At 68.5% G+C, this 26,694-nt stretch overlaps 35 non-coding genes across 35 annotated transcripts; all 35 read right to left on the reverse strand.

Annotated features, from left to right (window-relative positions):
* Window positions 1-475: 475 nt before the first annotated feature.
* Window positions 476-639, reverse strand: LOC132245042 (U1 spliceosomal RNA). Its single transcript, XR_009456873.1, has one exon. It is a non-coding gene; the product is annotated as a U1 spliceosomal RNA (small nuclear RNA).
* Window positions 640-1,212: 573 nt separating this feature from the next.
* On the reverse strand, window positions 1,213-1,376 carry LOC132245043 (U1 spliceosomal RNA). Its single transcript, XR_009456874.1, has one exon. It is a non-coding gene; the product is annotated as a U1 spliceosomal RNA (small nuclear RNA).
* A 621-nt stretch (window positions 1,377-1,997) lies between these two features.
* LOC132245044 (U1 spliceosomal RNA) lies at window positions 1,998-2,161 on the reverse strand. Its single transcript, XR_009456875.1, has one exon. It is a non-coding gene; the product is annotated as a U1 spliceosomal RNA (small nuclear RNA).
* Window positions 2,162-2,734: 573 nt separating this feature from the next.
* LOC132245225 (U1 spliceosomal RNA) lies at window positions 2,735-2,898 on the reverse strand. Its single transcript, XR_009457056.1, has one exon. It is a non-coding gene; the product is annotated as a U1 spliceosomal RNA (small nuclear RNA).
* A 621-nt stretch (window positions 2,899-3,519) lies between these two features.
* LOC132245180 (U1 spliceosomal RNA) lies at window positions 3,520-3,683 on the reverse strand. The gene has a single exon (XR_009457012.1). It is a non-coding gene; the product is annotated as a U1 spliceosomal RNA (small nuclear RNA).
* A 573-nt stretch (window positions 3,684-4,256) lies between these two features.
* LOC132245045 (U1 spliceosomal RNA) lies at window positions 4,257-4,420 on the reverse strand. Its single transcript, XR_009456876.1, has one exon. It is a non-coding gene; the product is annotated as a U1 spliceosomal RNA (small nuclear RNA).
* A 627-nt stretch (window positions 4,421-5,047) lies between these two features.
* On the reverse strand, window positions 5,048-5,211 carry LOC132245046 (U1 spliceosomal RNA). The gene has a single exon (XR_009456877.1). It is a non-coding gene; the product is annotated as a U1 spliceosomal RNA (small nuclear RNA).
* Window positions 5,212-5,784: 573 nt separating this feature from the next.
* LOC132245047 (U1 spliceosomal RNA) lies at window positions 5,785-5,948 on the reverse strand. The gene has a single exon (XR_009456878.1). It is a non-coding gene; the product is annotated as a U1 spliceosomal RNA (small nuclear RNA).
* Window positions 5,949-6,569: 621 nt separating this feature from the next.
* On the reverse strand, window positions 6,570-6,733 carry LOC132245049 (U1 spliceosomal RNA). Its single transcript, XR_009456880.1, has one exon. It is a non-coding gene; the product is annotated as a U1 spliceosomal RNA (small nuclear RNA).
* A 573-nt stretch (window positions 6,734-7,306) lies between these two features.
* On the reverse strand, window positions 7,307-7,470 carry LOC132245050 (U1 spliceosomal RNA). The gene has a single exon (XR_009456881.1). It is a non-coding gene; the product is annotated as a U1 spliceosomal RNA (small nuclear RNA).
* Window positions 7,471-8,085: 615 nt separating this feature from the next.
* On the reverse strand, window positions 8,086-8,249 carry LOC132245051 (U1 spliceosomal RNA). Its single transcript, XR_009456882.1, has one exon. It is a non-coding gene; the product is annotated as a U1 spliceosomal RNA (small nuclear RNA).
* A 573-nt stretch (window positions 8,250-8,822) lies between these two features.
* On the reverse strand, window positions 8,823-8,986 carry LOC132245052 (U1 spliceosomal RNA). The gene has a single exon (XR_009456883.1). It is a non-coding gene; the product is annotated as a U1 spliceosomal RNA (small nuclear RNA).
* Window positions 8,987-9,607: 621 nt separating this feature from the next.
* Window positions 9,608-9,771, reverse strand: LOC132245053 (U1 spliceosomal RNA). The gene has a single exon (XR_009456884.1). It is a non-coding gene; the product is annotated as a U1 spliceosomal RNA (small nuclear RNA).
* A 573-nt stretch (window positions 9,772-10,344) lies between these two features.
* Window positions 10,345-10,508, reverse strand: LOC132245226 (U1 spliceosomal RNA). Its single transcript, XR_009457057.1, has one exon. It is a non-coding gene; the product is annotated as a U1 spliceosomal RNA (small nuclear RNA).
* Window positions 10,509-11,129: 621 nt separating this feature from the next.
* Window positions 11,130-11,293, reverse strand: LOC132245181 (U1 spliceosomal RNA). Its single transcript, XR_009457013.1, has one exon. It is a non-coding gene; the product is annotated as a U1 spliceosomal RNA (small nuclear RNA).
* A 573-nt stretch (window positions 11,294-11,866) lies between these two features.
* On the reverse strand, window positions 11,867-12,030 carry LOC132245054 (U1 spliceosomal RNA). The gene has a single exon (XR_009456885.1). It is a non-coding gene; the product is annotated as a U1 spliceosomal RNA (small nuclear RNA).
* Window positions 12,031-12,657: 627 nt separating this feature from the next.
* LOC132245055 (U1 spliceosomal RNA) lies at window positions 12,658-12,821 on the reverse strand. The gene has a single exon (XR_009456886.1). It is a non-coding gene; the product is annotated as a U1 spliceosomal RNA (small nuclear RNA).
* A 573-nt stretch (window positions 12,822-13,394) lies between these two features.
* LOC132245197 (U1 spliceosomal RNA) lies at window positions 13,395-13,558 on the reverse strand. The gene has a single exon (XR_009457029.1). It is a non-coding gene; the product is annotated as a U1 spliceosomal RNA (small nuclear RNA).
* Window positions 13,559-14,179: 621 nt separating this feature from the next.
* LOC132245202 (U1 spliceosomal RNA) lies at window positions 14,180-14,343 on the reverse strand. Its single transcript, XR_009457034.1, has one exon. It is a non-coding gene; the product is annotated as a U1 spliceosomal RNA (small nuclear RNA).
* Window positions 14,344-14,916: 573 nt separating this feature from the next.
* Window positions 14,917-15,080, reverse strand: LOC132245056 (U1 spliceosomal RNA). Its single transcript, XR_009456887.1, has one exon. It is a non-coding gene; the product is annotated as a U1 spliceosomal RNA (small nuclear RNA).
* A 621-nt stretch (window positions 15,081-15,701) lies between these two features.
* Window positions 15,702-15,865, reverse strand: LOC132245057 (U1 spliceosomal RNA). Its single transcript, XR_009456888.1, has one exon. It is a non-coding gene; the product is annotated as a U1 spliceosomal RNA (small nuclear RNA).
* A 573-nt stretch (window positions 15,866-16,438) lies between these two features.
* LOC132245058 (U1 spliceosomal RNA) lies at window positions 16,439-16,602 on the reverse strand. The gene has a single exon (XR_009456889.1). It is a non-coding gene; the product is annotated as a U1 spliceosomal RNA (small nuclear RNA).
* Window positions 16,603-17,223: 621 nt separating this feature from the next.
* On the reverse strand, window positions 17,224-17,387 carry LOC132245183 (U1 spliceosomal RNA). The gene has a single exon (XR_009457015.1). It is a non-coding gene; the product is annotated as a U1 spliceosomal RNA (small nuclear RNA).
* A 573-nt stretch (window positions 17,388-17,960) lies between these two features.
* On the reverse strand, window positions 17,961-18,124 carry LOC132245060 (U1 spliceosomal RNA). The gene has a single exon (XR_009456891.1). It is a non-coding gene; the product is annotated as a U1 spliceosomal RNA (small nuclear RNA).
* A 573-nt stretch (window positions 18,125-18,697) lies between these two features.
* On the reverse strand, window positions 18,698-18,861 carry LOC132245061 (U1 spliceosomal RNA). The gene has a single exon (XR_009456892.1). It is a non-coding gene; the product is annotated as a U1 spliceosomal RNA (small nuclear RNA).
* A 621-nt stretch (window positions 18,862-19,482) lies between these two features.
* LOC132245184 (U1 spliceosomal RNA) lies at window positions 19,483-19,646 on the reverse strand. The gene has a single exon (XR_009457016.1). It is a non-coding gene; the product is annotated as a U1 spliceosomal RNA (small nuclear RNA).
* A 573-nt stretch (window positions 19,647-20,219) lies between these two features.
* Window positions 20,220-20,383, reverse strand: LOC132245062 (U1 spliceosomal RNA). The gene has a single exon (XR_009456893.1). It is a non-coding gene; the product is annotated as a U1 spliceosomal RNA (small nuclear RNA).
* Window positions 20,384-21,004: 621 nt separating this feature from the next.
* Window positions 21,005-21,168, reverse strand: LOC132245063 (U1 spliceosomal RNA). The gene has a single exon (XR_009456894.1). It is a non-coding gene; the product is annotated as a U1 spliceosomal RNA (small nuclear RNA).
* A 627-nt stretch (window positions 21,169-21,795) lies between these two features.
* Window positions 21,796-21,959, reverse strand: LOC132245203 (U1 spliceosomal RNA). The gene has a single exon (XR_009457035.1). It is a non-coding gene; the product is annotated as a U1 spliceosomal RNA (small nuclear RNA).
* Window positions 21,960-22,532: 573 nt separating this feature from the next.
* On the reverse strand, window positions 22,533-22,696 carry LOC132245064 (U1 spliceosomal RNA). The gene has a single exon (XR_009456895.1). It is a non-coding gene; the product is annotated as a U1 spliceosomal RNA (small nuclear RNA).
* Window positions 22,697-23,311: 615 nt separating this feature from the next.
* On the reverse strand, window positions 23,312-23,475 carry LOC132245205 (U1 spliceosomal RNA). Its single transcript, XR_009457037.1, has one exon. It is a non-coding gene; the product is annotated as a U1 spliceosomal RNA (small nuclear RNA).
* Window positions 23,476-24,048: 573 nt separating this feature from the next.
* Window positions 24,049-24,212, reverse strand: LOC132245065 (U1 spliceosomal RNA). Its single transcript, XR_009456896.1, has one exon. It is a non-coding gene; the product is annotated as a U1 spliceosomal RNA (small nuclear RNA).
* A 621-nt stretch (window positions 24,213-24,833) lies between these two features.
* On the reverse strand, window positions 24,834-24,997 carry LOC132245206 (U1 spliceosomal RNA). Its single transcript, XR_009457038.1, has one exon. It is a non-coding gene; the product is annotated as a U1 spliceosomal RNA (small nuclear RNA).
* A 573-nt stretch (window positions 24,998-25,570) lies between these two features.
* Window positions 25,571-25,734, reverse strand: LOC132245066 (U1 spliceosomal RNA). Its single transcript, XR_009456897.1, has one exon. It is a non-coding gene; the product is annotated as a U1 spliceosomal RNA (small nuclear RNA).
* Window positions 25,735-26,355: 621 nt separating this feature from the next.
* Window positions 26,356-26,519, reverse strand: LOC132245067 (U1 spliceosomal RNA). The gene has a single exon (XR_009456898.1). It is a non-coding gene; the product is annotated as a U1 spliceosomal RNA (small nuclear RNA).
* Window positions 26,520-26,694: the final 175 nt, after the last annotated feature.

Raw genomic sequence — 26,694 nt, forward strand, 5'->3', positions numbered from 1 at the left:
CTGCCTCCCCTGGCCAGTCGCCTGCGTCCTCCCCGTCCCTGGCCCTGCAACAGGCAGGCAGAGACCACAAATGCCCCAGGGCCACAGCTCGGCGGGCGGGCCACGAACGTCATCCTCCTCGTCATCGTCACGGTTGTCTTTGTCGGCGGCCTGGGCCTGGGCCTGGGCCTGGGCCTGGGCCTGGTCTTGGTCTTGGTCTTGGGCCTGGGCCTGGGCCTGGGCCTGGCCCTTGCCAGTCAGCCAGCCGCCCCCTGGTGGCAGCTGCAAAGGCCTCCAAGGAGCCCGGCGGGCGGGTGCTCAGCTTGCAGGCCACCTTTCCCCGACCCTACCTTCTGAGGAGGCGGCGGCGGCGGCGACGTCCGACGAAAGCTGTATCCTGCTCTGTGCCGTACCACATGCCAAAAGCCAGTCTCTGCAAGGCCAGGGCCGGTCCCACCCTCCACTGCTGCTTTTAGCACCGCGCAAGCAAGGCAGGCGGGGGAAAGCGCGCACGCAGTCCCCCACTACCACAAATTATGCAGTCGAGTTTCCCGCATTTGGGGAAATCGCAGGGGTCAGCATGCCCGGAGTGCAAGGGGCAGGCCTCGCCCTGGGTAGCCCGCCTACGTGGTCACGGTGCTTCCCCTGCCAGGTAAGTATGCCCAGCTAGGCCCTGGCACAGGGTCCCTCCCAGCCCTGCGCCCCTCCGCAGGCCTGGCGAGCACAGCCAAGCCCTCCGCTCCCTTCCCTTCACGCTCGCCCGCAACCCCCTTCCCCACCACGCTGCATCCCCCAGAGCCCTGCCTCCCCTGGCTAGTCGCCTGCGTCCTCCCCGTCCCTGGCCCTGCAACAGGCAGGCAGAGACCACAAATGCCCCAGGGCCACAGCTCGGCGGGCGGGCCACGAACGTCATCCTCCTCGTCATCGTCAAGGTTGTCTTTGTGGGCGGCCTGGGCCTGGGCCTGGGCCTGGGCCTGGCCCTTGCCCGCCAGCCAACCGCCCCCTGGTGGTAGCTCCAAAGGCCTCCAAGGAGCCCGGCGGGCGGGTGCTCAGCTTGCAGGCCACCTTTCCCCGACCCTACCTTCTGAGGAGGCGGCGGCGGCGGCGACGACGACGTCCGACGAAAGCTGTATCCTGCTCTGTGCCGTGCCACATGCCAAGAGCCAGTCTCTGCAAGGCCGGGGCCGGTCCCACCCGCCACTGCTGCTTTTAGCATCGCGCAAGCAAGGCAGGCGGGGGAAAGCGCGCACGCAGTCCCCCACTACCACAAATTATGCAGTCGAGTTTCCCGCATTTGGGGAAATCGCAGGGGTCAGCATGCCCGGAGTGCAAGGGGCAGGCCTCGCCCTGGGTAGCCCGCCTACGTGGTCACGGTGCTTCCCCTGCCAGGTAAGTATGCCCAGCTAGGCCCTGGCACAGGGTCCCTCCCAGCCCTGCGCCCCTCCGCAGGCCTGGCGAGCACAGCCAAGCCCTCCGCTCCCTTCCCTTCACGCTCGCCCGCAACCCCCTTCCCCACCACGCTGCATCCCCCAGAGCCCTGCCTCCCCTGGCCAGTCGCCTGCGTCCTCCCCGTCCCTGGCCCTGCAACAGGCAGGCAGAGACCACAAATGCCCCAGGGCCACAGCTCGGCGGGCGGGCCACGAACGTCATCCTCCTCGTCATCGTCACGGTTGTCTTTGTCGGCGGCCTGGGCCTGGGCCTGGGCCTGGGCCTGGGCCTGGTCTTGGTCTTGGTCTTGGGCCTGGGTCTGGGCCTGGGCCTGGCCCTTGCCAGTCAGCCAGCCGCCCCCTGGTGGCAGCTGCAAAGGCCTCCAAGGAGCCCGGCGGGCGGGTGCTCAGCTTGCAGGCCACCTTTCCCCGACCCTACCTTCTGAGGAGGCGGCGGCGGCGGCGACGACGACGTCCGACGAAAGCTGTATCCTGCTCTGTGCCGTACCACATGCCAAAAGCCAGTCTCTGCAAGGCCGGGGCCGGTCCCACCCTCCACTGCTGCTTTTAGCACCGCGCAAGCAAGGCAGGCGGGGGAAAGCGCGCACGCAGTCCCCCACTACCACAAATTATGCAGTCGAGTTTCCCGCATTTGGGGAAATCGCAGGGGTCAGCATGCCCGGAGTGCAAGGGGCAGGCCTCGCCCTGGGTAGCCCGCCTACGTGGTCACGGTGCTTCCCCTGCCAGGTAAGTATGCCCAGCTAGGCCCTGGCACAGGGTCCCTCCCAGCCCTGCGCCCCTCCGCAGGCCTGGCGAGCACAGCCAAGCCCTCCGCTCCCTTCCCTTCACGCTCGCCCGCAACCCCCTTCCCCACCACGCTGCATCCCCCAGAGCCCTGCCTCCCCTGGCTAGTCGCCTGCGTCCTCCCCGTCCCTGGCCCTGCAACAGGCAGGCAGAGACCACAAATGCCCCAGGGCCACAGCTCGGCGGGCGGGCCACGAACGTCATCCTCCTCGTCATCGTCAAGGTTGTCTTTGTGGGCGGCCTGGGCCTGGGCCTGGGCCTGGGCCTGGCCCTTGCCCGCCAGCCAACCGCCCCCTGGTGGTAGCTCCAAAGGCCTCCAAGGAGCCCGGCGGGCGGGTGCTCAGCTTGCAGGCCACCTTTCCCCGACCCTACCTTCTGAGGAGGCGGCGGCGGCGGCGACGACGACGTCCGACGAAAGCTGTATCCTGCCCTGTGCCGTGCCACATGCCAAGAGCCAGTCTCTGCAAGGCCGGGGCCGGTCCCACCCGCCACTGCTGCTTTTAGCATCGCGCAAGCAAGGCAGGCGGGGGAAAGCGCGCACGCAGTCCCCCACTACCACAAATTATGCAGTCGAGTTTCCCGCATTTGGGGAAATCGCAGGGGTCAGCATGCCCGGAGTGCAAGGGGCAGGCCTCGCCCTGGGTAGCCCGCCTACGTGGTCACGGTGCTTCTCCTGCCAGGTAAGTATGCCCAGCTAGGCCCTGGCACAGGGTCCCTCCCAGCCCTGCGCCCCTCCGCAGGCCTGGCGAGCACAGCCAAGCCCTCCGCTCCCTTCCCTTCACGCTCGCCCGCAACCCCCTTCCCCACCACGCTGCATCCCCCAGAGCCCTGCCTCCCCTGGCCAGTCGCCTGCGTCCTCCCCGTCCCTGGCCCTGCAACAGGCAGGCAGAGACCACAAATGCCCCAGGGCCACAGCTCGGCGGGCGGGCCACGAACGTCATCCTCCTCGTCATCGTCACGGTTGTCTTTGTCGGCGGCCTGGGCCTGGGCCTGGGCCTGGGCCTGGGCCTGGTCTTGGTCTTGGTCTTGGGCCTGGGCCTGGGCCTGGGCCTGGCCCTTGCCAGTCAGCCAGCCGCCCCCTGGTGGCAGCTGCAAAGGCCTCCAAGGAGCCCGGCGGGCGGGTGCTCAGCTTGCAGGCCACCTTTCCCCGACCCTACCTTCTGAGGAGGCGGCGGCGGCGGCCACGACGACGTCCGACCAAAGCTGTATCCTGCTCTGTGCCGTACCACATGCCAAGAGCCAGTCTCTGCAAGGCCGGGGCCGGTCCCACCCTCCACTGCTGCTTTTAGCACCGCGCAAGCAAGGCAGGCGGGGGAAAGCGCGCACGCAGTCCCCCACTACCACAAATTATGCAGTCGAGTTTCCCGCATTTGGGGAAATCGCAGGGGTCAGCATGCCCGGAGTGCAAGGGGCAGGCCTCGCCCTGGGTAGCCCGCCTACGTGGTCACGGTGCTTCCTCTGCCAGGTAAGTATGCCCAGCTAGGCCCTGGCACAGGGTCCCTCCCAGCCCTGCGCCCCTCCGCAGGCCTGGCGAGCACAGCCAAGCCCTCCGCTCCCTTCCCTTCACGCTCGCCCGCAACCCCCTTCCCCACCACGCTGCATCCCCCAGAGCCCTGCCTCCCCTGGCCAGTCGCCTGCGTCCTCCCCGTCCCTGGCCCTGCAACAGGCAGGCAGAGACCACAAATGCCCCAGGGCCACAGCTCGGCGGGCGGGCCACGAACGTCATCCTCCTCGTCATCGTCAAGGTTGTCTTTGTGGGCGGCCTGGGCCTGGGCCTGGGCCTGGGCCTGGCCCTTGCCCGCCAGCCAACCGCCCCCTGGTGGTAGCTCCAAAGGCCTCCAAGGAGCCCGGCGGGCGGGTGCTCAGCTTGCAGGCCACCTTTCCCCGACCCTACCTTCTGAGGAGGCGGCGGCGGCGGCGACGACGACGTCCGACGAAAGCTGTATCCTGCCCTGTGCCGTGCCACATGCCAAGAGCCAGTCTCTGCAAGGCCGGGGCCGGTCCCACCCTCCACTGCTGCTTTTAGCACCGCGCAAGCAAGGCAGGCGGGGGAAAGCGCGCACGCAGTCCCCCACTACCACAAATTATGCAGTCGAGTTTCCCGCATTTGGGGAAATCGCAGGGGTCAGCATGCCCGGAGTGCAAGGGGCAGGCCTCGCCCTGGGTAGCCCGCCTACGTGGTCACGGTGCTTCCCCTGCCAGGTAAGTATGCCCAGCTAGGCCCTGGCACAGGGTCCCTCCCAGCCCTGCGCCCCTCCGCAGGCCTGGCGAGCACAGCCAAGCCCTCCGCTCCCTTCCCTTCACGCTCGCCCGCAACCCCCTTCCCCACCACGCTGCATCCCCCAGAGCCCTGCCTCCCCTGGCCAGTTGCCTGCGTCCTCCCCGTCCCTGGCCCTGCAACAGGCAGGCAGAGACCACAAATGCCCCAGGGCCACAGCTCGGCGGGCGGGCCACGAACGTCATCCTCCTCGTCATCGTCACGGTTGTCTTTGTCGGCGGCCTGGGCCTGGGCCTGGGCCTGGGCCTGGGCCTGGGCCTGGGCCTGGTCTTGGTCTTGGGCCTGGGCCTGGGCCTGGGCCTGGCCCTTGCCAGTCAGCCAGCCGCCCCCTGGTGGCAGCTGCAAAGGCCTCCAAGGAGCCCGGCGGGCGGGTGCTCAGCTTGCAGGCCACCTTTCCCCGACCCTACCTTCTGAGGAGGCGGCGGCGGCGGCGACGACGACGTCCGACGAAAGCTGTATCCTGCTCTGTGCCGTACCACATGCCAAAAGCCAGTCTCTGCAAGGCCAGGGCCGGTCCCACCCTCCACTGCTGCTTTTAGCACCGCGCAAGCAAGGCAGGCGGGGGAAAGCGCGCACGCAGTCCCCCACTACCACAAATTATGCAGTCGAGTTTCCCGCATTTGGGGAAATCGCAGGGGTCAGCATGCCCGGAGTGCAAGGGGCAGGCCTCGCCCTGGGTAGCCCGCCTACGTGGTCACGGTGCTTCCCCTGCCAGGTAAGTATGCCCAGCTAGGCCCTGGCACAGGGTCCCTCCCAGCCCTGCGCCCCTCCGCAGGCCTGGCGAGCACAGCCAAGCCCTCCGCTCCCTTCCCTTCACGCTCGCCCGCAACCCCCTTCCCCACCACACTGCATCCCCCAGAGCCCTGCCTCCCCTGGCTAGTCGCCTGCGTCCTCCCCGTCCCTGGCCCTGCAACAGGCAGGCAGAGACCACAAATGCCCCAGGGCCACAGCTCGGCGGGCGGGCCACGAACGTCATCCTCCTCGTCATCGTCAAGGTTGTCTTTGTGGGCGGCCTGGGCCTGGGCCTGGGCCTGGGCCTGGCCCTTGCCCGCCAGCCAACCGCCCCCTGGTGGTAGCTCCAAAGGCCTCCAAGGAGCCCGGCGGGCGGGTGCTCAGCTTGCAGGCCACCTTTCCCCGACCCTACCTTCTGAGGAGGCGGCGGCGGCGGCGACGACGACGTCCGACGAAAGCTGTATCCTGCCCTGTGCCGTGCCACATGCCAAGAGCCAGTCTCTGCAAGGCCGGGGCCGGTCCCACCCTCCACTGCTGCTTTTAGCATCGCGCAAGCAAGGCAGGCGGGGGAAAGCGCGCACGCAGTCCCCCACTACCACAAATTATGCAGTCGAGTTTCCCGCATTTGGGGAAATCGCAGGGGTCAGCATGCCCGGAGTGCAAGGGGCAGGCCTCGCCCTGGGTAGCCCGCCTACGTGGTCACGGTGCTTCCCCTGCCAGGTAAGTATGCCCAGCTAGGCCCTGGCACAGGGTCCCTCCCAGCCCTGCGCCCCTCCGCAGGCCTGGCGAGCACAGCCAAGCCCTCCGCTCCCTTCCCTTCACGCTCGCCCGCAACCCCCTTCCCCACCACGCTGCATCCCCCAGAGCCCTGCCTCCCCTGGCCAGTCGCCTGCGTCCTCCCCGTCCCTGGCCCTGCAACAGGCAGGCAGAGACCACAAATGCCCCAGGGCCACAGCTCGGCGGGCGGGCCACGAACGTCATCCTCCTCGTCATCGTCACGGTTGTCTTTGTCGGCGGCCTGGGCCTGGGCCTGGGCCTGGGCCTGGGCCTGGTCTTGGTCTTGGTCTTGGGCCTGGGCCTGGGCCTGGGCCTGGCCCTTGCCAGTCAGCCAGCCGCCCCCTGGTGGCAGCTGCAAAGGCCTCCAAGGAGCCCGGCGGGCGGGTGCTCAGCTTGCAGGCCACCTTTCCCCGACCCTACCTTCTGAGGAGGCGGCGGCGGCGGCGACGACGACGTCCGACGAAAGCTGTATCCTGCTCTGTGCCGTACCACATGCCAAAAGCCAGTCTCTGCAAGGCCAGGGCCGGTCCCACCCTCCACTGCTGCTTTTAGCACCGCGCAAGCAAGGCAGGCGGGGGAAAGCGCGCACGCAGTCCCCCACTACCACAAATTATGCAGTCGAGTTTCCCGCATTTGGGGAAATCGCAGGGGTCAGCATGCCCGGAGTGCAAGGGGCAGGCCTCGCCCTGGGTAGCCCGCCTACGTGGTCACGGTGCTTCCCCTGCCAGGTAAGTATGCCCAGCTAGGCCCTGGCACAGGGTCCCTCCCAGCCCTGCGCCCCTCCGCAGGCCTGGCGAGCACAGCCAAGCCCTCCGCTCCCTTCCCTTCACGCTCGCCCGCAACCCCCTTCCCCACCACGCTGCATCCCCCAGAGCCCTGCCTCCCCTGGCTAGTCGCCTGCGTCCTCCCCGTCCCTGGCCCTGCAACAGGCAGGCAGAGACCACAAATGCCCCAGGGCCACAGCTCGGCGGGCGGGCCACGAACGTCATCCTCCTCGTCATCGTCAAGGTTGTCTTTGTGGGCGGCCTGGGCCTGGGCCTGGGCCTGGGCCTGGCCCTTGCCCGCCAGCCAACCGCCCCCTGGTGGTAGCTCCAAAGGCCTCCAAGGAGCCCGGCGGGCGGGTGCTCAGCTTGCAGGCCACCTTTCCCCGACCCTACCTTCTGAGGAGGCGGCGGCGGCGGCGACGACGACGTCCGACGAAAGCTGTATCCTGCCCTGTGCCGTGCCACATGCCAAGAGCCAGTCTCTGCAAGGCCGGGGCCGGTCCCACCCGCCACTGCTGCTTTTAGCATCGCGCAAGCAAGGCAGGCGGGGGAAAGCGCGCACGCAGTCCCCCACTACCACAAATTATGCAGTCGAGTTTCCCGCATTTGGGGAAATCGCAGGGGTCAGCATGCCCGGAGTGCAAGGGGCAGGCCTCGCCCTGGGTAGCCCGCCTACGTGGTCACGGTGCTTCCCCTGCCAGGTAAGTATGCCCAGCTAGGCCCTGGCACAGGGTCCCTCCCAGCCCTGCGCCCCTCCGCAGGCCTGGCGAGCACAGCCAAGCCCTCCGCTCCCTTCCCTTCACGCTCGCCCGCAACCCCCTTCCCCACCACGCTGCATCCCCCAGAGCCCTGCCTCCCCTGGCCAGTCGCCTGCGTCCTCCCCGTCCCTGGCCCTGCAACAGGCAGGCAGAGACCACAAATGCCCCAGGGCCACAGCTCGGCGGGCGGGCCACGAACGTCATCCTCCTCGTCATCGTCACGGTTGTCTTTGTCGGCGGCCTGGGCCTGGGCCTGGGCCTGGGCCTGGGCCTGGTCTTGGTCTTGGTCTTGGGCCTGGGCCTGGGCCTGGGCCTGGCCCTTGCCAGTCAGCCAGCCGCCCCCTGGTGGCAGCTGCAAAGGCCTCCAAGGAGCCCGGCGGGCGGGTGCTCAGCTTGCAGGCCACCTTTCCCCGACCCTACCTTCTGAGGAGGCGGCGGCGGCGGCGACGTCCGACGAAAGCTGTATCCTGCTCTGTGCCGTACCACATGCCAAAAGCCAGTCTCTGCAAGGCCAGGGCCGGTCCCACCCTCCACTGCTGCTTTTAGCACCGCGCAAGCAAGGCAGGCGGGGGAAAGCGCGCACGCAGTCCCCCACTACCACAAATTATGCAGTCGAGTTTCCCGCATTTGGGGAAATCGCAGGGGTCAGCATGCCCGGAGTGCAAGGGGCAGGCCTCGCCCTGGGTAGCCCGCCTACGTGGTCACGGTGCTTCCCCTGCCAGGTAAGTATGCCCAGCTAGGCCCTGGCACAGGGTCCCTCCCAGCCCTGCGCCCCTCCGCAGGCCTGGCGAGCACAGCCAAGCCCTCCGCTCCCTTCCCTTCACGCTCGCCCGCAACCCCCTTCCCCACCACGCTGCATCCCCCAGAGCCCTGCCTCCCCTGGCTAGTCGCCTGCGTCCTCCCCGTCCCTGGCCCTGCAACAGGCAGGCAGAGACCACAAATGCCCCAGGGCCACAGCTCGGCGGGCGGGCCACGAACGTCATCCTCCTCGTCATCGTCAAGGTTGTCTTTGTGGGCGGCCTGGGCCTGGGCCTGGGCCTGGGCCTGGCCCTTGCCCGCCAGCCAACCGCCCCCTGGTGGTAGCTCCAAAGGCCTCCAAGGAGCCCGGCGGGCGGGTGCTCAGCTTGCAGGCCACCTTTCCCCGACCCTACCTTCTGAGGAGGCGGCGGCGGCGGCGACGACGACGTCCGACGAAAGCTGTATCCTGCTCTGTGCCGTGCCACATGCCAAGAGCCAGTCTCTGCAAGGCCGGGGCCGGTCCCACCCGCCACTGCTGCTTTTAGCATCGCGCAAGCAAGGCAGGCGGGGGAAAGCGCGCACGCAGTCCCCCACTACCACAAATTATGCAGTCGAGTTTCCCGCATTTGGGGAAATCGCAGGGGTCAGCATGCCCGGAGTGCAAGGGGCAGGCCTCGCCCTGGGTAGCCCGCCTACGTGGTCACGGTGCTTCCCCTGCCAGGTAAGTATGCCCAGCTAGGCCCTGGCACAGGGTCCCTCCCAGCCCTGCGCCCCTCCGCAGGCCTGGCGAGCACAGCCAAGCCCTCCGCTCCCTTCCCTTCACGCTCGCCCGCAACCCCCTTCCCCACCACGCTGCATCCCCCAGAGCCCTGCCTCCCCTGGCCAGTCGCCTGCGTCCTCCCCGTCCCTGGCCCTGCAACAGGCAGGCAGAGACCACAAATGCCCCAGGGCCACAGCTCGGCGGGCGGGCCACGAACGTCATCCTCCTCGTCATCGTCACGGTTGTCTTTGTCGGCGGCCTGGGCCTGGGCCTGGGCCTGGGCCTGGGCCTGGTCTTGGTCTTGGTCTTGGGCCTGGGTCTGGGCCTGGGCCTGGCCCTTGCCAGTCAGCCAGCCGCCCCCTGGTGGCAGCTGCAAAGGCCTCCAAGGAGCCCGGCGGGCGGGTGCTCAGCTTGCAGGCCACCTTTCCCCGACCCTACCTTCTGAGGAGGCGGCGGCGGCGGCGACGACGACGTCCGACGAAAGCTGTATCCTGCTCTGTGCCGTACCACATGCCAAAAGCCAGTCTCTGCAAGGCCGGGGCCGGTCCCACCCTCCACTGCTGCTTTTAGCACCGCGCAAGCAAGGCAGGCGGGGGAAAGCGCGCACGCAGTCCCCCACTACCACAAATTATGCAGTCGAGTTTCCCGCATTTGGGGAAATCGCAGGGGTCAGCATGCCCGGAGTGCAAGGGGCAGGCCTCGCCCTGGGTAGCCCGCCTACGTGGTCACGGTGCTTCCCCTGCCAGGTAAGTATGCCCAGCTAGGCCCTGGCACAGGGTCCCTCCCAGCCCTGCGCCCCTCCGCAGGCCTGGCGAGCACAGCCAAGCCCTCCGCTCCCTTCCCTTCACGCTCGCCCGCAACCCCCTTCCCCACCACGCTGCATCCCCCAGAGCCCTGCCTCCCCTGGCTAGTCGCCTGCGTCCTCCCCGTCCCTGGCCCTGCAACAGGCAGGCAGAGACCACAAATGCCCCAGGGCCACAGCTCGGCGGGCGGGCCACGAACGTCATCCTCCTCGTCATCGTCAAGGTTGTCTTTGTGGGCGGCCTGGGCCTGGGCCTGGGCCTGGGCCTGGCCCTTGCCCGCCAGCCAACCGCCCCCTGGTGGTAGCTCCAAAGGCCTCCAAGGAGCCCGGCGGGCGGGTGCTCAGCTTGCAGGCCACCTTTCCCCGACCCTACCTTCTGAGGAGGCGGCGGCGGCGGCGACGACGACGTCCGACGAAAGCTGTATCCTGCCCTGTGCCGTGCCACATGCCAAGAGCCAGTCTCTGCAAGGCCGGGGCCGGTCCCACCCGCCACTGCTGCTTTTAGCATCGCGCAAGCAAGGCAGGCGGGGGAAAGCGCGCACGCAGTCCCCCACTACCACAAATTATGCAGTCGAGTTTCCCGCATTTGGGGAAATCGCAGGGGTCAGCATGCCCGGAGTGCAAGGGGCAGGCCTCGCCCTGGGTAGCCCGCCTACGTGGTCACGGTGCTTCTCCTGCCAGGTAAGTATGCCCAGCTAGGCCCTGGCACAGGGTCCCTCCCAGCCCTGCGCCCCTCCGCAGGCCTGGCGAGCACAGCCAAGCCCTCCGCTCCCTTCCCTTCACGCTCGCCCGCAACCCCCTTCCCCACCACGCTGCATCCCCCAGAGCCCTGCCTCCCCTGGCCAGTCGCCTGCGTCCTCCCCGTCCCTGGCCCTGCAACAGGCAGGCAGAGACCACAAATGCCCCAGGGCCACAGCTCGGCGGGCGGGCCACGAACGTCATCCTCCTCGTCATCGTCACGGTTGTCTTTGTCGGCGGCCTGGGCCTGGGCCTGGGCCTGGGCCTGGGCCTGGTCTTGGTCTTGGTCTTGGGCCTGGGCCTGGGCCTGGGCCTGGCCCTTGCCAGTCAGCCAGCCGCCCCCTGGTGGCAGCTGCAAAGGCCTCCAAGGAGCCCGGCGGGCGGGTGCTCAGCTTGCAGGCCACCTTTCCCCGACCCTACCTTCTGAGGAGGCGGCGGCGGCGGCCACGACGACGTCCGACCAAAGCTGTATCCTGCTCTGTGCCGTACCACATGCCAAGAGCCAGTCTCTGCAAGGCCGGGGCCGGTCCCACCCTCCACTGCTGCTTTTAGCACCGCGCAAGCAAGGCAGGCGGGGGAAAGCGCGCACGCAGTCCCCCACTACCACAAATTATGCAGTCGAGTTTCCCGCATTTGGGGAAATCGCAGGGGTCAGCATGCCCGGAGTGCAAGGGGCAGGCCTCGCCCTGGGTAGCCCGCCTACGTGGTCACGGTGCTTCCTCTGCCAGGTAAGTATGCCCAGCTAGGCCCTGGCACAGGGTCCCTCCCAGCCCTGCGCCCCTCCGCAGGCCTGGCGAGCACAGCCAAGCCCTCCGCTCCCTTCCCTTCACGCTCGCCCGCAACCCCCTTCCCCACCACGCTGCATCCCCCAGAGCCCTGCCTCCCCTGGCCAGTCGCCTGCGTCCTCCCCGTCCCTGGCCCTGCAACAGGCAGGCAGAGACCACAAATGCCCCAGGGCCACAGCTCGGCGGGCGGGCCACGAACGTCATCCTCCTCGTCATCGTCAAGGTTGTCTTTGTGGGCGGCCTGGGCCTGGGCCTGGGCCTGGGCCTGGCCCTTGCCCGCCAGCCAACCGCCCCCTGGTGGTAGCTCCAAAGGCCTCCAAGGAGCCCGGCGGGCGGGTGCTCAGCTTGCAGGCCACCTTTCCCCGACCCTACCTTCTGAGGAGGCGGCGGCGGCGGCGACGACGACGTCCGACGAAAGCTGTATCCTGCCCTGTGCCGTGCCACATGCCAAGAGCCAGTCTCTGCAAGGCCGGGGCCGGTCCCACCCTCCACTGCTGCTTTTAGCACCGCGCAAGCAAGGCAGGCGGGGGAAAGCGCGCACGCAGTCCCCCACTACCACAAATTATGCAGTCGAGTTTCCCGCATTTGGGGAAATCGCAGGGGTCAGCATGCCCGGAGTGCAAGGGGCAGGCCTCGCCCTGGGTAGCCCGCCTACGTGGTCACGGTGCTTCCCCTGCCAGGTAAGTATGCCCAGCTAGGCCCTGGCACAGGGTCCCTCCCAGCCCTGCGCCCCTCCGCAGGCCTGGCGAGCACAGCCAAGCCCTCCGCTCCCTTCCCTTCACGCTCGCCCGCAACCCCCTTCCCCACCACGCTGCATCCCCCAGAGCCCTGCCTCCCCTGGCCAGTCGCCTGCGTCCTCCCCGTCCCTGGCCCTGCAACAGGCAGGCAGAGACCACAAATGCCCCAGGGCCACAGCTCGGCGGGCGGGCCACGAACGTCATCCTCCTCGTCATCGTCACGGTTGTCTTTGTCGGCGGCCTGGGCCTGGGCCTGGGCCTGGGCCTGGGCCTGGTCTTGGTCTTGGTCTTGGGCCTGGGCCTGGGCCTGGGCCTGGGCCTGGCCCTTGCCAGTCAGCCAGCCGCCCCCTGGTGGCAGCTGCAAAGGCCTCCAAGGAGCCCGGCGGGCGGGTGCTCAGCTTGCAGGCCACCTTTCCCCGACCCTACCTTCTGAGGAGGCGGCGGCGGCGGCGACGACGACGTCCGACGAAAGCTGTATCCTGCTCTGTGCCGTACCACATGCCAAAAGCCAGTCTCTGCAAGGCCAGGGCCGGTCCCACCCTCCACTGCTGCTTTTAGCACCGCGCAAGCAAGGCAGGCGGGGGAAAGCGCGCACGCAGTCCCCCACTACCACAAATTATGCAGTCGAGTTTCCCGCATTTGGGGAAATCGCAGGGGTCAGCATGCCCGGAGTGCAAGGGGCAGGCCTCGCCCTGGGTAGCCCGCCTACGTGGTCACGGTGCTTCCCCTGCCAGGTAAGTATGCCCAGCTAGGCCCTGGCACAGGGTCCCTCCCAGCCCTGCGCCCCTCCGCAGGCCTGGCGAGCACAGCCAAGCCCTCCGCTCCCTTCCCTTCACGCTCGCCCGCAACCCCCTTCCCCACCACGCTGCATCCCCCAGAGCCCTGCCTCCCCTGGCCAGTCGCCTGCGTCCTCCCCGTCCCTGGCCCTGCAACAGGCAGGCAGAGACCACAAATGCCCCAGGGCCACAGCTCGGCGGGCGGGCCACGAACGTCATCCTCCTCGTCATCGTCACGGTTGTCTTTGTGGGCGGCCTGGGCCTGGGCCTGGGCCTGGGCCTGGCCCTTGCCCGCCAGCCAACCGCCCCCTGGTGGTAGCTCCAAAGGCCTCCAAGGAGCCCGGCGGGCGGGTGCTCAGCTTGCAGGCCACCTTTCCCCGACCCTACCTTCTGAGGAGGCGGCGGCGGCGGCGACGACGACGTCCGACGAAAGCTGTATCCTGCCCTGTGCCGTGCCACATGCCAAGAGCCAGTCTCTGCAAGGCCGGGGCCGGTCCCACCCTCCACTGCTGCTTTTAGCATCGCGCAAGCAAGGCAGGCGGGGGAAAGCGCGCACGCAGTCCCCCACTACCACAAATTATGCAGTCGAGTTTCCCGCATTTGGGGAAATCGCAGGGGTCAGCATGCCCGGAGTGCAAGGAGCAGGCCTCGCCCTGGGTAGCCCGCCTACGTGGTCACGGTGCTTCCCCTGCCAGGTAAGTATGCCCAGCTAGGCCCTGGCACAGGGTCCCTCCCAGCCCTGCGCCCCTCCGCAGGCCTGGCGAGCACAGCCAAGCCCTCCGCTCCCTTCCCTTCACGCTCGCCCGCAACCCCCTTCCCCACCACGCTGCATCCCCCAGAGCCCTGCCTCCCCTGGCCAGTCGCCTGCGTCCTCCCCGTCCCTGGCCCTGCAACAGGCAGGCAGAGACCACAAATGCCCCAGGGCCACAGCTCGGCGGGCGGGCCACGAACGTCATCCTCCTCGTCATCGTCACGGTTGTCTTTGTCGGCGGCCTGGGCCTGGGCCTGGGCCTGGGCCTGGGCCTGGGCCTGGTCTTGGTCTTGGGCCTGGGCCTGGGCCTGGGCCTGGCCCTTGCCAGTCAGCCAGCCGCCCCCTGGTGGCAGCTGCAAAGGCCTCCAAGGAGCCCGGCGGGCGGGTGCTCAGCTTGCAGGCCACCTTTCCCCGACCCTACCTTCTGAGGAGGCGGCGGCGGCGGCGACGACGACGTCCGACGAAAGCTGTATCCTGCTCTGTGCCGTACCACATGCCAAAAGCCAGTCTCTGCAAGGCCGGGGCCGGTCCCACCCTCCACTGCTGCTTTTAGCACCGCGCAAGCAAGGCAGGCGGGGGAAAGCGCGCACGCAGTCCCCCACTACCACAAATTATGCAGTCGAGTTTCCCGCATTTGGGGAAATCGCAGGGCTCAGCATGCCCGGAGTGCAAGGGGCAGGCCTCGCCCTGGGTAGCCCGCCTACGTGGTCACGGTGCTTCCCCTGCCAGGTAAGTATGCCCAGCTAGGCCCTGGCACAGGGTCCCTCCCAGCCCTGCGCCCCTCCGCAGGCCTGGCGAGCACAGCCAAGCCCTCCGCTCCCTTCCCTTCACGCTCGCCCGCAACCCCCTTCCCCACCACGCTGCATCCCCCAGAGCCCTGCCTCCCCTGGCTAGTCGCCTGCGTCCTCCCCGTCCCTGGCCCTGCAACAGGCAGGCAGAGACCACAAATGCCCCAGGGCCACAGCTCGGCGGGCGGGCCACGAACGTCATCCTCCTCGTCATCGTCAAGGTTGTCTTTGTGGGCGGCCTGGGCCTGGGCCTGGGCCTGGGCCTGGCCCTTGCCCGCCAGCCAACCGCCCCCTGGTGGTAGCTCCAAAGGCCTCCAAGGAGCCCGGCGGGCGGGTGCTCAGCTTGCAGGCCACCTTTCCCCGACCCTACCTTCTGAGGAGGCGGCGGCGGCGGCGACGACGACGTCCGACGAAAGCTGTATCCTGCCCTGTGCCGTGCCACATGCCAAGAGCCAGTCTCTGCAAGGCCGGGGCCGGTCCCACCCGCCACTGCTGCTTTTAGCATCGCGCAAGCAAGGCAGGCGGGGGAAAGCGCGCACGCAGTCCCCCACTACCACAAATTATGCAGTCGAGTTTCCCGCATTTGGGGAAATCGCAGGGGTCAGCATGCCCGGAGTGCAAGGGGCAGGCCTCGCCCTGGGTAGCCCGCCTACGTGGTCACGGTGCTTCCCCTGCCAGGTAAGTATGCCCAGCTAGGCCCTGGCACAGGGTCCCTCCCAGCCCTGCGCCCCTCCGCAGGCCTGGCGAGCACAGCCAAGCCCTCCGCTCCCTTCCCTTCACGCTCGCCCGCAACCCCCTTCCCCACCACGCTGCATCCCCCAGAGCCCTGCCTCCCCTGGCCAGTCGCCTGCGTCCTCCCCGTCCCTGGCCCTGCAACAGGCAGGCAGAGACCACAAATGCCCCAGGGCCACAGCTCGGCGGGCGGGCCACGAACGTCATCCTCCTCGTCATCGTCACGGTTGTCTTTGTCGGCGGCCTGGGCCTGGGCCTGGGCCTGGGCCTGGGCCTGGTCTTGGTCTTGGTCTTGGGCCTGGGCCTGGGCCTGGGCCTGGCCCTTGCCAGTCAGCCAGCCGCCCCCTGGTGGCAGCTGCAAAGGCCTCCAAGGAGCCCGGCGGGCGGGTGCTCAGCTTGCAGGCCACCTTTCCCCGACCCTACCTTCTGAGGAGGCGGCGGCGGCGGCGACGACGACGTCCGACGAAAGCTGTATCCTGCTCTGTGCCGAACCACATGCCAAAAGCCAGTCTCTGCAAGGCCGGGGCCGGTAACACCCTCCACTGCTGCTTTTAGCACCGCGCAAGCAAGGCAGGCGGGGGAAAGCGCGCACGCAGTCCCCCACTACCACAAATTATGCAGTCGAGTTTCCCGCATTTGGGGAAATCGCAGGGGTCAGCATGCCCGGAGTGCAAGGGGCAGGCCTCGCCCTGGGTAGCCCGCCTACGTGGTCACGGTGCTTCCCCTGCCAGGTAAGTATGCCCAGCTAGGCCCTGGCACAGGGTCCCTCCCAGCCCTGCGCCCCTCCGCAGGCCTGGCGAGCACAGCCAAGCCCTCCGCTCCCTTCCCTTCACGCTCGCCCGCAACCCCCTTCCCCACCACGCTGCATCCCCCAGAGCCCTGCCTCCCCTGGCTAGTCGCCTGCGTCCTCCCCGTCCCTGGCCCTGCAACAGGCAGGCAGAGACCACAAATGCCCCAGGGCCACAGCTCGGCGGGCGGGCCACGAACGTCATCCTCCTCGTCATCGTCAAGGTTGTCTTTGTGGGCGGCCTGGGCCTGGGCCTGGGCCTGGGCCTGGCCCTTGCCCGCCAGCCAACCGCCCCCTGGTGGTAGCTCCAAAGGCCTCCAAGGAGCCCGGCGGGCGGGTGCTCAGCTTGCAGGCCACCTTTCCCCGACCCTACCTTCTGAGGAGGCGGCGGCGGCGGCGACGACGACGTCCGACGAAAGCTGTATCCTGCCCTGTGCCGTGCCACATGCCAAGAGCCAGTCTCTGCAAGGCCGGGGCCGGTCCCACCCGCCACTGCTGCTTTTAGCATCGCGCAAGCAAGGCAGGCGGGGGAAAGCGCGCACGCAGTCCCCCACTACCACAAATTATGCAGTCGAGTTTCCCGCATTTGGGGAAATCGCAGGGGTCAGCATGCCCGGAGTGCAAGGGGCAGGCCTCGCCCTGGGTAGCCCGCCTACGTGGTCACGGTGCTTCCCCTGCCAGGTAAGTATGCCCAGCTAGGCCCTGGCACAGGGTCCCTCCCAGCCCTGCGCCCCTCCGCAGGCCTGGCGAGCACAGCCAAGCCCTCCGCTCCCTTCCCTTCACGCTCGCCCGCAACCCCCTTCCCCACCACGCTGCATCCCCCAGAGCCCTGCCTCCCCTGGCCAGTCGCCTGCGTCCTCCCCGTCCCTGGCCCTGCAACAGGCAGGCAGAGACCACAAATGCCCCAGGGCCACAGCTCGGCGGGCGGGCCACGAACGTCATCCTCCTCGTCATCGTCACGGTTGTCTTTGTCGGCGGCCTGGGCCTGGGCCTGGGCCTGGGCCTGGGCCTGGTCTTGGTCTTGGTCTTGGGCCTGGGCCTGGGCCTGGGCCTGGCCCTTGCCAGTCAGCCAGCCGCCCCCTGGTGGCAGCTGCAAAGGCCTCCAAGGAGCCCGGCGGGCGGGTGCTCAGCTTGCAGGCCACCTTTCCCCGACCCTACCTTCTGAGGAGGCGGCGGCGGCGGCCACGACGACGTCCGACCAAAGCTGTATCCTGCTCTGTGCCGTACCACATGCCAAGAGCCAGTCTCTGCAAGGCCGGGGCCGGTCCCACCCTCCACTGCTGCTTTTAGCACCGCGCAAGCAAGGCAGGCGGGGGAAAGCGCGCACGCAGTCCCCCACTACCACAAATTATGCAGTCGAGTTTCCCGCATTTGGGGAAATCGCAGGGGTCAGCATGCCCGGAGTGCAAGGGGCAGGCCTCGCCCTGGGTAGCCCGCCTACGTGGTCACGGTGCTTCCTCTGCCAGGTAAGTATGCCCAGCTAGGCCCTGGCACAGGGTCCCTCCCAGCCCTGCGCCCCTCCGCAGGCCTGGCGAGCACAGCCAAGCCCTCCGCTCCCTTCCCTTCACGCTCGCCCGCAACCCCCTTCCCCACCACGCTGCATCCCCCAGAGCCCTGCCTCCCCTGGCCAGTCGCCTGCGTCCTCCCCGTCCCTGGCCCTGCAACAGGCAGGCAGAGACCACAAATGCCCCAGGGCCACAGCTCGGCGGGCGGGCCACGAACGTCATCCTCCTCGTCATCGTCAAGGTTGTCTTTGTGGGCGGCCTGGGCCTGGGCCTGGGCCTGGGCCTGGCCCTTGCCCGCCAGCCAACCGCCCCCTGGTGGTAGCTCCAAAGGCCTCCAAGGAGCCCGGCGGGCGGGTGCTCAGCTTGCAGGCCACCTTTCCCCGACCCTACCTTCTGAGGAGGCGGCGGCGGCGGCGACGACGACGTCCGACGAAAGCTGTATCCTGCCCTGTGCCGTGCCACATGCCAAGAGCCAGTCTCTGCAAGGCCGGGGCCGGTCCCACCCTCCACTGCTGCTTTTAGCACCGCGCAAGCAAGGCAGGCGGGGGAAAGCGCGCACGCAGTCCCCCACTACCACAAATTATGCAGTCGAGTTTCCCGCATTTGGGGAAATCGCAGGGGTCAGCATGCCCGGAGTGCAAGGGGCAGGCCTCGCCCTGGGTAGCCCGCCTACGTGGTCACGGTGCTTCCCCTGCCAGGTAAGTATGCCCAGCTAGGCCCTGGCACAGGGTCCCTCCCAGCCCTGCGCCCCTCCGCAGGCCTGGCGAGCACAGCCAAGCCCTCCGCTCCCTTCCCTTCACGCTCGCCCGCAACCCCCTTCCCCACCACGCTGCATCCCCCAGAGCCCTGCCTCCCCTGGCCAGTCGCCTGCGTCCTCCCCGTCCCTGGCCCTGCAACAGGCAGGCAGAGACCACAAATGCCCCAGGGCCACAGCTCGGCGGGCGGGCCACGAACGTCATCCTCCTCGTCATCGTCACGGTTGTCTTTGTGGGCGGCCTGGGCCTGGGCCTGGGCCTGGGCCTGGCCCTTGCCCGCCAGCCAACCGCCCCCTGGTGGTAGCTCCAAAGGCCTCCAAGGAGCCCGGCGGGCGGGTGCTCAGCTTGCAGGCCACCTTTCCCCGACCCTACCTTCTGAGGAGGCGGCGGCGGCGGCCACGACGACGTCCGACCAAAGCTGTATCCTGCCCTGTGCCGTGCCACATGCCAAGAGCCAGTCTCTGCAAGGCCGGGGCCGGTCCCACCCGCCACTGCTGCTTTTAGCATCGCGCAAGCAAGGCAGGCGGGGGAAAGCGCGCACGCAGTCCCCCACTACCACAAATTATGCAGTCGAGTTTCCCGCATTTGGGGAAATCGCAGGGGTCAGCATGCCCGGAGTGCAAGGGGCAGGCCTCGCCCTGGGTAGCCCGCCTACGTGGTCACGGTGCTTCCCCTGCCAGGTAAGTATGCCCAGCTAGGCCCTGGCACAGGGTCCCTCCCAGCCCTGCGCCCCTCCGCAGGCCTGGCGAGCACAGCCAAGCCCTCCGCTCCCTTCCCTTCACGCTCGCCCGCAACCCCCTTCCCCACCACGCTGCATCCCCCAGAGCCCTGCCTCCCCTGGCCAGTCGCCTGCGTCCTCCCCGTCCCTGGCCCTGCAACAGGCAGGCAGAGACCACAAATGCCCCAGGGCCACAGCTCGGCGGGCGGGCCACGAACGTCATCCTCCTCGTCATCGTCACGGTTGTCTTTGTCGGCGGCCTGGGCCTGGGCCTGGGCCTGGGCCTGGGCCTGGTCTTGGTCTTGGTCTTGGGCCTGGGCCTGGGCCTGGGCCTGGCCCTTGCCAGTCAGCCAGCCGCCCCCTGGTGGCAGCTGCAAAGGCCTCCAAGGAGCCCGGCGGGCGGGTGCTCAGCTTGCAGGCCACCTTTCCCCGACCCTACCTTCTGAGGAGGCGGCGGCGGCGGCCACGACGACGTCCGACCAAAGCTGTATCCTGCTCTGTGCCGTACCACATGCCAAGAGCCAGTCTCTGCAAGGCCGGGGCCGGTCCCACCCTCCACTGCTGCTTTTAGCACCGCGCAAGCAAGGCAGGCGGGGGAAAGCGCGCACGCAGTCCCCCACTACCACAAATTATGCAGTCGAGTTTCCCGCATTTGGGGAAATCGCAGGGGTCAGCATGCCCGGAGTGCAAGGGGCAGGCCTCGCCCTGGGTAGCCCGCCTACGTGGTCACGGTGCTTCCTCTGCCAGGTAAGTATGCCCAGCTAGGCCCTGGCACAGGGTCCCTCCCAGCCCTGCGCCCCTCCGCAGGCCTGGCGAGCACAGCCAAGCCCTCCGCTCCCTTCCCTTCACGCTCGCCCGCAACCCCCTTCCCCACCACGCTGCATCCCCCAGAGCCCTGCCTCCCCTGGCCAGTCGCCTGCGTCCTCCCCGTCCCTGGCCCTGCAACAGGCAGGCAGAGACCACAAATGCCCCAGGGCCACAGCTCGGCGGGCGGGCCACGAACGTCATCCTCCTCGTCATCGTCAAGGTTGTCTTTGTGGGCGGCCTGGGCCTGGGCCTGGGCCTGGGCCTGGCCCTTGCCCGCCAGCCAACCGCCCCCTGGTGGTAGCTCCAAAGGCCTCCAAGGAGCCCGGCGGGCGGGTGCTCAGCTTGCAGGCCACCTTTCCCCGACCCTACCTTCTGAGGAGGCGGCGGCGGCGGCGACGACGACGTCCGACGAAAGCTGTATCCTGCCCTGTGCCGTGCCACATGCCAAGAGCCAGTCTCTGCAAGGCCGGGGCCGGTCCCACCCTCCACTGCTGCTTTTAGCACCGCGCAAGCAAGGCAGGCGGGGGAAAGCGCGCACGCAGTCCCCCACTACCACAAATTATGCAGTCGAGTTTCCCGCATTTGGGGAAATCGCAGGGGTCAGCATGCCCGGAGTGCAAGGGGCAGGCCTCGCCCTGGGTAGCCCGCCTACGTGGTCACGGTGCTTCCCCTGCCAGGTAAGTATGCCCAGCTAGGCCCTGGCACAGGGTCCCTCCCAGCCCTGCGCCCCTCCGCAGGCCTGGCGAGCACAGCCAAGCCCTCCGCTCCCTTCCCTTCACGCTCGCCCGCAACCCCCTTCCCCACCACGCTGCATCCCCCAGAGCCCTGCCTCCCCTGGCCAGTCGCCTGCGTCCTCCCCGTCCCTGGCCCTGCAACAGGCAGGCAGAGACCACAAATGCCCCAGGGCCACAGCTCGGCGGGCGGGCCACGAACGTCATCCTCCTCGTCATCGTCACGGTTGTCTTTGTCGGCGGCCTGGGCCTGGGCCTGGGCCTGGGCCTGGGCCTGGTCTTGGTCTTGGTCTTGGGCCTGGGCCTGGGCCTGGGCCTGGCCCTTGCCAGTCAGCCAGCCGCCCCCTGGTGGCAGCTGCAAAGGCCTCCAAGGAGCCCGGCGGGCGGGTGCTCAGCTTGCAGGCCACCTTTCCCCGACCCTACCTTCTGAGGAGGCGGCGGCGGCGGCGACGACGACGTCCGACGAAAGCTGTATCCTGCTCTGTGCCGTACCACATGCCAAAAGCCAGTCTCTGCAAGGCCAGGGCCGGTCCCACCCTCCACTGCTGCTTTTAGCACCGCGCAAGCAAGGCAGGCGGGGGAAAGCGCGCACGCAGTCCCCCACTACCACAAATTATGCAGTCGAGTTTCCCGCATTTGGGGAAATCGCAGGGGTCAGCATGCCCGGAGTGCAAGGGGCAGGCCTCGCCCTGGGTAGCCCGCCTACGTGGTCACGGTGCTTCCCCTGCCAGGTAAGTATGCCCAGCTAGGCCCTGGCACAGGGTCCCTCCCAGCCCTGCGCCCCTCCGCAGGCCTGGCGAGCACAGCCAAGCCCTCCGCTCCCTTCCCTTCACGCTCGCCCGCAACCCCCTTCCCCACCACGCTGCATCCCCCAGAGCCCTGCCTCCCCTGGCCAGTCGCCTGCGTCCTCCCCGTCCCTGGCCCTGCAACAGGCAGGCAGAGACCACAAATGCCCCAGGGCCACAGCTCGGCGGGCGGGCCACGAACGTCATCCTCCTCGTCATCGTCACGGTTGTCTTTGTCGGCGGCCTGGGCCTGGGCCTGGGCCTGGGCCTGGTCTTGGTCTTGGTCTTGGTCTTGGTCTTGGGCCTGGGCCTGGGCCTGGGCCTGGCCCTTGCCAGTCAGCCAGCCGCCCCCTGGTGGCAGCTGCAAAGGCCTCCAAGGAGCCCGGCGGGCGGGTGCTCAGCTTGCAGGCCACCTTTCCCCGACCCTACCTTCTGAGGAGGCGGCGGCGGCGGCGACGACGACGTCCGACGAAAGCTGTATCCTGCTCTGTGCCGTACCACATGCCAAAAGCCAGTCTCTGCAAGGCCGGGGCCGGTCCCACCCTCCACTGCTGCTTTTAGCACCGCGCAAGCAAGGCAGGCGGGGGAAAGCGCGCACGCAGTCCCCCACTACCACAAATTATGCAGTCGAGTTTCCCGCATTTGGGGAAATCGCAGGGCTCAGCATGCCCGGAGTGCAAGGGGCAGGCCTCGCCCTGGGTAGCCCGCCTACGTGGTCACGGTGCTTCCCCTGCCAGGTAAGTATGCCCAGCTAGGCCCTGGCACAGGGTCCCTCCCAGCCCTGCGCCCCTCCGCAGGCCTGGCGAGCACAGCCAAGCCCTCCGCTCCCTTCCCTTCACGCTCGCCCGCAACCCCCTTCCCCACCACGCTGCATCCCCCAGAGCCCTGCCTCCCCTGGCTAGTCGCCTGCGTCCTCCCCGTCCCTGGCCCTGCAACAGGCAGGCAGAGACCACAAATGCCCCAGGGCCACAGCTCGGCGGGCGGGCCACGAACGTCATCCTCCTCGTCATCGTCAAGGTTGTCTTTGTGGGCGGCCTGGGCCTGGGCCTGGGCCTGGGCCTGGCCCTTGCCCGCCAGCCAACCGCCCCCTGGTGGTAGCTCCAAAGGCCTCCAAGGAGCCCGGCGGGCGGGTGCTCAGCTTGCAGGCCACCTTTCCCCGACCCTACCTTCTGAGGAGGCGGCGGCGGCGGCGACGACGACGTCCGACGAAAGCTGTATCCTGCCCTGTGCCGTGCCACATGCCAAGAGCCAGTCTCTGCAAGGCCGGGGCCGGTCCCACCCTCCACTGCTGCTTTTAGCACCGCGCAAGCAAGGCAGGCGGGGGAAAGCGCGCACGCAGTCCCCCACTACCACAAATTATGCAGTCGAGTTTCCCGCATTTGGGGAAATCGCAGGGGTCAGCATGCCCGGAGTGCAAGGGGCAGGCCTCGCCCTGGGTAGCCCGCCTACGTGGTCACGGTGCTTCCCCTGCCAGGTAAGTATGCCCAGCTAGGCCCTGGCACAGGGTCCCTCCCAGCCCTGCGCCCCTCCGCAGGCCTGGCGAGCACAGCCAAGCCCTCCGCTCCCTTCCCTTCACGCTCGCCCGCAACCCCCTTCCCCACCACGCTGCATCCCCCAGAGCCCTGCCTCCCCTGGCCAGTCGCCTGCGTCCTCCCCGTCCCTGGCCCTGCAACAGGCAGGCAGAGACCACAAATGCCCCAGGGCCACAGCTCGGCGGGCGGGCCACGAACGTCATCCTCCTCGTCATCGTCACGGTTGTCTTTGTCGGCGGCCTGGGCCTGGGCCTGGGCCTGGGCCTGGTCTTGGTCTTGGTCTTGGGCCTGGGCCTGGGCCTGGGCCTGGCCCTTGCCAGTCAGCCAGCCGCCCCCTGGTGGCAGCTGCAAAGGCCTCCAAGGAGCCCGGCGGGCGGGTGCTCAGCTTGCAGGCCACCTTTCCCCGACCCTACCTTCTGAGGAGGCGGCGGCGGCGGCGACGACGACGTCCGACGAAAGCTGTATCCTGCTCTGTGCCGTACCACATGCCAAAAGCCAGTCTCTGCAAGGCCGGGGCCGGTCCCACCCTCCACTGCTGCTTTTAGCACCGCGCAAGCAAGGCAGGCGGGGGAAAGCGCGCACGCAGTCCCCCACTACCACAAATTATGCAGTCGAGTTTCCCGCATTTGGGGAAATCGCAGGGCTCAGCATGCCCGGAGTGCAAGGGGCAGGCCTCGCCCTGGGTAGCCCGCCTACGTGGTCACGGTGCTTCCCCTGCCAGGTAAGTATGCCCAGCTAGGCCCTGGCACAGGGTCCCTCCCAGCCCTGCGCCCCTCCGCAGGCCTGGCGAGCACAGCCAAGCCCTCCGCTCCCTTCCCTTCACGCTCGCCCGCAACCCCCTTCCCCACCACGCTGCATCCCCCAGAGCCCTGCCTCCCCTGGCTAGTCGCCTGCGTCCTCCCCGTCCCTGGCCCTGCAACAGGCAGGCAGAGACCACAAATGCCCCAGGGCCACAGCTCGGCGGGCGGGCCACGAACGTCATCCTCCTCGTCATCGTCAAGGTTGTCTTTGTGGGCGGCCTGGGCCTGGGCCTGGGCCTGGGCCTGGCCCTTGCCCGCCAGCCAACCGCCCCCTGGTGGTAGCTCCAAAGGCCTCCAAGGAGCCCGGCGGGCGGGTGCTCAGCTTGCAGGCCACCTTTCCCCGACCCTACCTTCTGAGGAGGCGGCGGCGGCGGCGACGACGACGTCCGACGAAAGCTGTATCCTGCCCTGTGCCGTGCCACATGCCAAGAGCCAGTCTCTGCAAGGCCGGGGCCGGTCCCACCCTCCACTGCTGCTTTTAGCACCGCGCAAGCAAGGCAGGCGGGGGAAAGCGCGCACGCAGTCCCCCACTACCACAAATTATGCAGTCGAGTTTCCCGCATTTGGGGAAATCGCAGGGGTCAGCATGCCCGGAGTGCAAGGGGCAGGCCTCGCCCTGGGTAGCCCGCCTACGTGGTCACGGTGCTTCCCCTGCCAGGTAAGTATGCCCAGCTAGGCCCTGGCACAGGGTCCCTCCCAGCCCTGCGCCCCTCCGCAGGCCTGGCGAGCACAGCCAAGCCCTCCGCTCCCTTCCCTTCACGCTCGCCCGCAACCCCCTTCCCCACCACGCTGCATCCCCCAGAGCCCTGCCTCCCCTGGCCAGTCGCCTGCGTCCTCCCCGTCCCTGGCCCTGCAACAGGCAGGCAGAGACCACAAATGCCCCAGGGCCACAGCTCGGCGGGCGGGCCACGAACGTCATCCTCCTCGTCATCGTCACGGTTGTCTTTGTCGGCGGCCTGGGCCTGGGCCTGGGCCTGGGCCTGGTCTTGGTCTTGGTCTTGGTCTTGGGCCTGGGCCTGGGCCTGGGCCTGGCCCTTGCCAGTCAGCCAGCCGCCCCCTGGTGGCAGCTGCAAAGGCCTCCAAGGAGCCCGGCGGGCGGGTGCTCAGCTTGCAGGCCACCTTTCCCCGACCCTACCTTCTGAGGAGGCGGCGGCGGCGGCGACGACGACGTCCGACGAAAGCTGTATCCTGCTCTGTGCCGTACCACATGCCAAAAGCCAGTCTCTGCAAGGCCGGGGCCGGTCCCACCCTCCACTGCTGCTTTTAGCACCGCGCAAGCAAGGCAGGCGGGGGAAAGCGCGCACGCAGTCCCCCACTACCACAAATTATGCAGTCGAGTTTCCCGCATTTGGGGAAATCGCAGGGCTCAGCATGCCCGGAGTGCAAGGGGCAGGCCTCGCCCTGGGTAGCCCGCCTACGTGGTCACGGTGCTTCCCCTGCCAGGTAAGTATGCCCAGCTAGGCCCTGGCACAGGGTCCCTCCCAGCCCTGCGCCCCTCCGCAGGCCTGGCGAGCACAGCCAAGCCCTCCGCTCCCTTCCCTTCACGCTCGCCCGCAACCCCCTTCCCCACCACGCTGCATCCCCCAGAGCCCTGCCTCCCCTGGCTAGTCGCCTGCGTCCTCCCCGTCCCTGGCCCTGCAACAGGCAGGCAGAGACCACAAATGCCCCAGGGCCACAGCTCGGCGGGCGGGCCACGAACGTCATCCTCCTCGTCATCGTCAAGGTTGTCTTTGTGGGCGGCCTGGGCCTGGGCCTGGGCCTGGGCCTGGCCCTTGCCCGCCAGCCAACCGCCCCCTGGTGGTAGCTCCAAAGGCCTCCAAGGAGCCCGGCGGGCGGGTGCTCAGCTTGCAGGCCACCTTTCCCCGACCCTACCTTCTGAGGAGGCGGCGGCGGCGGCGACGACGACGTCCGACGAAAGCTGTATCCTGCCCTGTGCCGTGCCACATGCCAAGAGCCAGTCTCTGCAAGGCCGGGGCCGGTCCCACCCTCCACTGCTGCTTTTAGCATCGCGCAAGCAAGGCAGGCGGGGGAAAGCGCGCACGCAGTCCCCCACTACCACAAATTATGCAGTCGAGTTTCCCGCATTTGGGGAAATCGCAGGGGTCAGCATGCCCGGAGTGCAAGGGGCAGGCCTCGCCCTGGGTAGCCCGCCTACGTGGTCACGGTGCTTCCCCTGCCAGGTAAGTATGCCCAGCTAGGCCCTGGCACAGGGTCCCTCCCAGCCCTGCGCCCCTCCGCAGGCCTGGCGAGCACAGCCAAGCCCTCCGCTCCCTTCCCTTCACGCTCGCCCGCAACCCCCTTCCCCACCACGCTGCATCCCCCAGAGCCCTGCCTCCCCTGGCCAGTCGCCTGCGTCCTCCCCGTCCCTGGCCCTGCAACAGGCAGGCAGAGACCACAAATGCCCCAGGGCCACAGCTCGGCGGGCGGGCCACGAACGTCATCCTCCTCGTCATCGTCACGGTTGTCTTTGTCGGCGGCCTGGGCCTGGGCCTGGGCCTGGGCCTGGGCCTGGTCTTGGTCTTGGTCTTGGGCCTGGGCCTGGGCCTGGGCCTGGCCCTTGCCAGTCAGCCAGCCGCCCCCTGGTGGCAGCTGCAAAGGCCTCCAAGGAGCCCGGCGGGCGGGTGCTCAGCTTGCAGGCCACCTTTCCCCGACCCTACCTTCTGAGGAGGCGGCGGCGGCGGCGACGACGACGTCCGACGAAAGCTGTATCCTGCTCTGTGCCGTACCACATGCCAAAAGCCAGTCTCTGCAAGGCCAGGGCCGGTCCCACCCTCCACTGCTGCTTTTAGCACCGCGCAAGCAAGGCAGGCGGGGGAAAGCGCGCACGCAGTCCCCCACTACCACAAATTATGCAGTCGAGTTTCCCGCATTTGGGGAAATCGCAGGGGTCAGCATGCCCGGAGTGCAAGGGGCAGGCCTCGCCCTGGGTAGCCCGCCTACGTGGTCACGGTGCTTCCCCTGCCAGGTAAGTATGCCCAGCTAGGCCCTGGCACAGGGTCCCTCCCAGCCCTGCGCCCCTCCGCAGGCCTGGCGAGCACAGCCAAGCCCTCCGCTCCCTTCCCTTCACGCTCGCCCGCAACCCCCTTCCCCACCACGCTGCATCCCCCAGAGCCCTGCCTCCCCTGGCTAGTCGCCTGCGTCCTCCCCG

The sequence above is a fragment of the Alligator mississippiensis genome, chromosome 14, assembly GCF_030867095.1.
Source record: "Alligator mississippiensis isolate rAllMis1 chromosome 14, rAllMis1, whole genome shotgun sequence".
In the NCBI taxonomy this organism is placed as follows: Eukaryota; Metazoa; Chordata; order Crocodylia; family Alligatoridae; genus Alligator; species Alligator mississippiensis.